The following is a 7313-nucleotide window of genomic DNA, read 5'->3' as shown; positions in this document are numbered from 1 at the left end:
AAGAAAAAGCTTCACTAAACGTCCAAACCTCTAACCCAAAGACATTCCTAATGGGAAGTGACAAACACACCACTGACAAAATTTGCAATTTAAACATGCTCAAGAAAAATCACCAATTCCACGTAGTCCCTAACAACTTTCCCCTAATCGAAGACGGAATAATCGGGCTCCGATTCCGTACAAAGTACCAATACAACGTCACTAACAATAAACTAACCTTAGATGAAATTATATTACCATTCCAGAAAACTGATAGCAAGATAGGACCAGGCGAAACTTTAACTTCAACCCAATACATCGAAGGAAAACCCACAACAGTATGTTCCATTAACACTGGTAAGCAAATCTGTCACATTACAAACGAAATAGAAAAACCCGATAAATTAAGCCAAATCAATAAATTCGCACAAATAATAAGTACCAAACATATTGATCCATAACTTCGAGAACCCCTTGAGAAAATCCTCATCAATTACTTAGACGTTTTTAATATGGAAACAGACTCATTACCATGTACCAATTTGACCGAACATATAATCACACTCAAGACAGACAAACCTATAAACATCAAATCTTATAGACCGCCCGAATGTCACAAAAAAGAAATTGAGACTCAAATTAACGACATGTTAAAGAAACGAATCATAGAACCATCGGACAGTCCATATAACGCACCAATTTGGGTAGTCCCAAAGAAATTCGACGCATCAGGCAAACAAAAATGGATAATTGATATAGATTTCAGAAAATTAAACGAGCAAACAGATCAACACGCATATCCTTTACCAAATTCGGACGAAATACTCGATTACTTAGGCAAAACTAAATTTTTCTCAGCCCTAGACCTCTCGTCAGGATTTCACCAGATACCTATGGAGCAAAATTCCAAAAAAATATACTGTATTCTCCACTCCACAAGGTCACTTCCATTATAATCGCATGCCTTTCGGCCTTAAAAACGCACCGGCGACGTTTCAACGTATGATGGATACCGTGTTACGGGGATTAATAGGAAATAACTGTTTTGTATACCTAGATGGCATTATAATATTCGGAAGCACCATCCAAGAACATAACCGAAATCTAGCTATTATACTAGACAGACTACAAAATTTAGGATTAAAAATACAACCAGATAAATGCGAATTTTTGAAGCCAGAATTAGAATACCTAGAACACGTAGTAACAAAAGAAGGAGTAAAACCTAATCCCAAAAAGATTCAAGCCGTGAAAGATCGCGACCCACATAAAATCATTCTTAGGACTCGTTGGATACTATAGAAAATTTATGCGCAATTTTTCTAAAATCGCGAAACCACTGACAGATCTCACAAAGAAAGACACCATTCTATTGAACCGAGAAAGATTCCATTGGACCAATAAACAACAACTTGCATTTGACACACTGAAACAAAAACTCTGCGAAGCCCCTGTACTACAATATCCAGACTTTGACAAAACATTCACATTAACAACAGACGCAAGTAACGAAGGGTTAGGAGCAATACTCTCCCAAGACGGACATCCATCCTATTATATATCCCGAACCTTGAACCCTCCTGAGAAAAATTATTCCACGACCGAGAAAGAGTTATTAGCAATAGTATGGTCAATCAAAAGACTAAGACAATACCTACTTGGTAGAGAATTTAAAATTCAAACTCATCATCAAGCCTTGAAATGGTTAAAAAATGTTAAAGATCCCTCATCGAGACTCATACGACGGCGCTTGAGACTCGAGGAGTACGATTATGAAATCGAATACAAAAAAGGAAAAGAAAATACAGCCACAGATCCCGATTGTATCCTATCACTAATGAAGAAATCCAATTCAATCTAGAAAACGCGGACTATTATGATGAAGATATAGACTGGAAAACGAATATATAGACAAAGGCGAGATAATGACAACCACCAACATTATAAAAGTAGTTGCCAATGAGACAGAATATTGGATGAAATTCTAGGAATTCTGCCAAAAATTACGAAGGCATGTAACAAGAAAAGCATTGTCGCAAGAAGGCGACAATGTACAAGACGGGGAATTTGGAGGCAATTAAAAGCACGCAAGCCGGTCCCGGATTGAAGTTCTATTCGAGGTTCCTTGGACCGTACTGCGTGTTGAAAGTTTTACGGAATAATTGCTAAACAGTGCAACGAGAATGCGAGCACGAAGGGTCGCAAGCGACCTCCGCGCCAGTTGACCATATGAAGTTGTGGAACATTGATAAGTTAGTAGTCCAAGTGAAACTAGTGACGATGAAAACATCTGATGTCAGACGTTTGTATCAGTATGGCCGAATGTAGTATCGTATAAAGATTATTTAAGTAAGACCCGACAGTGCTACAGTGCAGATTGAAAGTGGAAGTGGTGATAGGTTATAAGGGACGGAAAATTCCAATGGGCCATGTGGCCCATCGATATGTCCGCGGCCCTAAAGGGGTCCGGTGCTTACTTGGAAAAGGCGTATGTGACCATCGTTGATCATGGACGACTGTGGAACACGTGAGTATAGTGAGAGTACGAAAACTGTGATGAAGGAATGTCTTAGTAGAGAAAGTCAGTTAGTTGCGAGTTAGTTGCGAGTTTCAAATTGTCGATTGTTGTGAGTTATTAGTTGTCTCTCAGAAGTGGAGTAGTTGCACAAATTTAGTTGTAAACAAATCCAAATAAATAAAATAAATAAAAATCACCATAATTATTAAATAATGTTCCATATATAGTATGTATGGAATTCCATATATAAAAATGTTCCATAGCAAGTTTTTATAATTACTAGTTGTAAATTCATTATAGCACAAGGAATACAAATTACGTCATCCACCATCCGAAGATATTAATGGTTTATTAAAGCATATGGTTCAAAAAATTCATATTCTCAAAATTATCGGATACTTTGTTCATTACGAATAAACTCTTTTCCCTTGTAGTACTTCTTTCTTAAGAGGTTTAGCTGTTGCACGTACACTTGGAGGTTTTACTAAAATACATTCCTTTCCATCTAGTATCTTTTGGATACAAGTAAAGGCATGATCTGCCACAACACCACATTTTTCTGGGATACTTATTCATCGTTATACTTTCTTGAAATAATAGTTTATCGGTTATTTAACCGTTTGAGTCCTAAGCAGCGCGATCGCTCTGTTTAGATTTTGTGTCGAAAAGTCCCAGTATATTTGAGCGCTACGGATGACTGACGGTATTTTTTACTTCATTGTTATCTTCTCAATAATTTTTATTGGACAAAACCTGAGTACGCATATATAATAATATAGATGTATTTCATAAAAATAACAAATATGACGAGCGCCATTGCGCCGCTTGTTTCTCTTCGCAATAGATTAAGACAAGCGTTATCTCGCTGTTCAGGACTTTTCGACCCTGTTTTTTCAAAGACTCCAGAGACTCTGTGGCGGCACTGGACGACGGAACTTTCGACGTCTTTTGCGACTCAAAGCATAATATCATCGAAGCGTAAGGCCGACATGTCTAACGAACCACCGATATCCCAACGGTCCTTCGGCCGAATATTCGGCAGAATGCGTACGCGGCAACGGTCCCGGACGTCTAACGAACGCGTGTGTAATGGGGATATCTAGGGGCAACAAAAGAAAAGGATCTGTTCAAGGATTCATTCGGTTTTGAAGAGCAAAGTGCGAAGGATCAAGTTTAACAAAGAAGCAAACATAGTCGAGAAGCGAAGATTGTTGATTGTTAAATAAATTATGTTGTTGAACACCGAGAGTATTTCTTGGGCACCTTACATCAAACTCCACCTCAACTCAAACGGTTAACCTCCATAACTTTCTAATATGAAATTGATAATAATGAAATAATAAATAAATTGGAATGATTGGAAAGATATCACTGAAGCTGAAATGAACAGGTTTCTGGGAGTGATAATGAGCATGGGACTTGTAACATTACCAGATATGCAGTTATATTGGTCTCGAGTGTTCAATAGAAGAATTTCATTTTTTGATAAAATGTTCAAAAGAAAAAGGTTTTTCCAAATTTGTTGGTCCCTTCATTTGGAAACAATATGAACATTAGATCTAGACAGACAAGACAAGAAGAAGGAAAAGTAACTACTTGAGTTATCTGAATTCAAAATTTAAAGATAAGTTTTTCTGTTTTGCTCGTAAATTATTTTCCACTACCGACATTTCATTGGAGGCATTGAATTGAAAATTGAGATTTTGTCTATTATGCGCAAGATAAATGAATTTGAATTTATTGCCAGTCTTATCATTTGGTACAAAATATTATCAAAAATTAACATCGTTAGCAAAGTATTGAAAATCAAAAGATGCAAATCGATTTGGCCACGAAGCATCTGAAAGGTCTTAACGTATTCTTCGCGAAATACAGAAATGAAGGATTTAGCAAAGCTATGATCGCAGCAAATGAAGTTGCAAAGGAAATGGGCATAACACCAGATTTCAAATCATTATGCAGGAGAAAAAATGGAAATTATTCGATTATAAAGGACAGGATGAATCATCGTCGATCAGCAACAAAGAATACTTCCGTCTATATTACTTTTTAAAAATAATAGATACTGCGTTAGTATCCTTTAAAAGTAGATTCGAATTATATGCAAATCACCAAAATATTTTTCCTTTTCTATACATGAATGAGATTGGGAATTTAGATGATGAATATTTATTAAAGTGTTGTCAAGATCTTCAGTTACATTTGGAAGGAGACTTCGACGAGACGGAAATGTTTGAAGAAATGAACAGCACTTGCAAATAAATAATTCCTCGTTGTAAAATTTAAGTGTAGGATTTGAATGTGTATTCAGGCCCCGCAAAATTTTTGAACCCGACTCCACTAAAAGTCACGCCGGCCGTGCCTGAGACGAAGGCATATCACATTTTCTCGGACAGGTTTTATACAAGTCCTGCATTGGCAACAGAGTTGTGACCTCACTGGAACGATAATGCCTAATAGAAATAGATTACCGCGTCAAATCAAAAAACCAAAATTAGTAACCAATACCAGTGTATTTTCAACCAGTTTCAGGGAGACGCGATCGCGAGGAAGCGCGACAACGGAAGTCGTAAATTCCCGTTACGATTATAATAATCGACGAGACGAACAGATCAATCCCCTTATTTCTATTAGGATAATAGGGGTGGTTGAGTTGGTATAACACTGCGGTTAACAGGTTATAATATGTATATTTCCAACAACTTTTTACAGTAGATAGTTCCGCCGTTGCGTAAGATGTAAGTGTAGTAGACGAATGATTGACGGGTGAAGACACGGTAGAGAGAAGTTGACTGTTCTCAGGTTAAAGAATCATATGAGCAAAGGAGACCGTGGGACCCGGGAGGGGACTCGGCCGAGCAGGCGGCTCCAGACGACCCGCCGAGGAGGACGCATGGGACCAGTGGCGATCCTAGCTGATCAATGAAGCAGGCGAACACCGGGGCGCGGCAGCAATTCTCCCAAATTGGGGGACATGGAGAAGCCGCCGCGGCCTCCCGCTCACCTTCAGGATAACCCAGATACTCACGGGACACGGCATGTTCAGGGAGTACCTAAAGAAAATCGAACGGGAGACGACGGACATCTGTCACCACTGCGGGGAAGACAGGGACACAGCGCAGCATACGCTGGAGGCCTGCCCGGCATGGAAGTTGCCCCGCTACACCCTGCGGCAAGTCATAGGCGAGAGGACCCCTCAGCGATCATAGCAGCGATGCTGAGCGGGCCGCAGGAATATGAAGCTGTCCGCCTCTTTTGCGAGCGAGTTATGCTCGGAAAGGAGCGAGCGGAAAGAGTGAGAAAGAGAAACTCGCACCCGTGTAGGATAACGCGATGGAGGAGGATGGCAGTCAGGCGGCCCAGACCTAACTCACTGCCACCATAACGAACCGCGGCGATGGCCCCCTAGCGCCAAATTCAACAGTCAAGGAATATTCAGGACTGGCTCGAAGAGAGAACGCGGGAGAGGATGCAACAGAAGTAATTCACCCGAGGTTCCTGGAGCATCCCCTGTCATACGCGTAGGATGGCCAACGTGGAGTTTTAGTCGGTAGGAGTCCGACACTACTCTGCTGCTACAGTTAGCGGCAGCGGAGTGTCCATGAGGATTTCTCCACGTGCAAAAAAAAAAAGGTCAAAGAATCAGTGTAGAAATGTTGACTGATCTATAGGCGAGATCGAGTCTGTGTAAATATGTTGACTATTCTGTAGTCGATGAACCAGTCCGAGATGTTGACAGTAGTATTGTCGTAAAACCCGTCCAGAGGTGTTGACTGATCAGCAGTTGATTAGGCAGTGAAGTCCGGTGATGATGTTGTCGCTAAGGAAAACTCTTGTTCGGTAATGATCGCCCCACCACTGGTCGCTTGCGGAAGGAATCCTGGGAAGGATACAGATTTCCCCCATTTTTACCTGATCGAGCAATAACCATAAGGAACTTCCTGGGTCGAAGCTGCTTTATGCCAATTGACGGACTTAATGGTAATTCAGGAAGTCCCGTTTTATGGCCGACCCTTAGGCTTATTGCAACCCGCTTAATTATATGTACACAGCTGATAGACGCCTCGACCGTAGAGCGATGAGATCCGAAAAGAAAGCGTTATGGGTAACGGCTATGCATGATGAAATGAAATCGCACCATGAAAATAAGACGTGGATTCTTGTAGAAAAATTTAATAAGAATGGGGCAAACAGTGTTTCTACACCTATCGAGAGTAATTGGAGCGTAAGTAACATAAGCAACAATGATTGTAACGCACCATACAGAAAAGCCGTAGGAAACTTAATGTTTTTACAAACCGTAAGAAGGCCAGACATTAGTTTTGCACTAAATATAGCGTCGAGACATTTAGAGAATCCAAACAAGTATCAGTGGAAATTAGTCAAACGAATTTTGCGCGACATAAAAGGGACCGCAAACATGGGACTCATATACGCAAGCCGGCAGTCTCGAAACCTTTAGCGATGCTGACTGTGCAGATATTACAGACGGAATGTCACACACGAAATCCGACTAAACAAAGCGATAAGATAGCGAAATTCCAAGCGCCTTAGCATGAGTGACCATCGGGATAATACCCGGTCACCCTATCCGTTCTCAGAGATATATGATCGAAACCTTCTCCCACTCCCACGAATAAAAGAATTTAAATACTCCCCCTAAAAATCATCCAAGTCAGTCTTGAACAGTCACGCCCAGATCTCGGAAGTGTATTGCAAACAAGAAAAAAATAAAATTTCTTTTTTTTCTTAAATTTCTTTTTTATTTTACGTGACATTTTTGGCGATCCTGCAAGGATCCATTCGCTTCAGTGTA

Source organism: Bombus pyrosoma, linkage group LG10, assembly GCF_014825855.1.
Source record: "Bombus pyrosoma isolate SC7728 linkage group LG10, ASM1482585v1, whole genome shotgun sequence".
Classification (NCBI taxonomy): domain Eukaryota; kingdom Metazoa; phylum Arthropoda; class Insecta; order Hymenoptera; family Apidae; genus Bombus; species Bombus pyrosoma.
The sequence above is the reverse complement of the archived record's forward strand: the minus strand, read 5'-3'. Positions refer to the sequence as shown.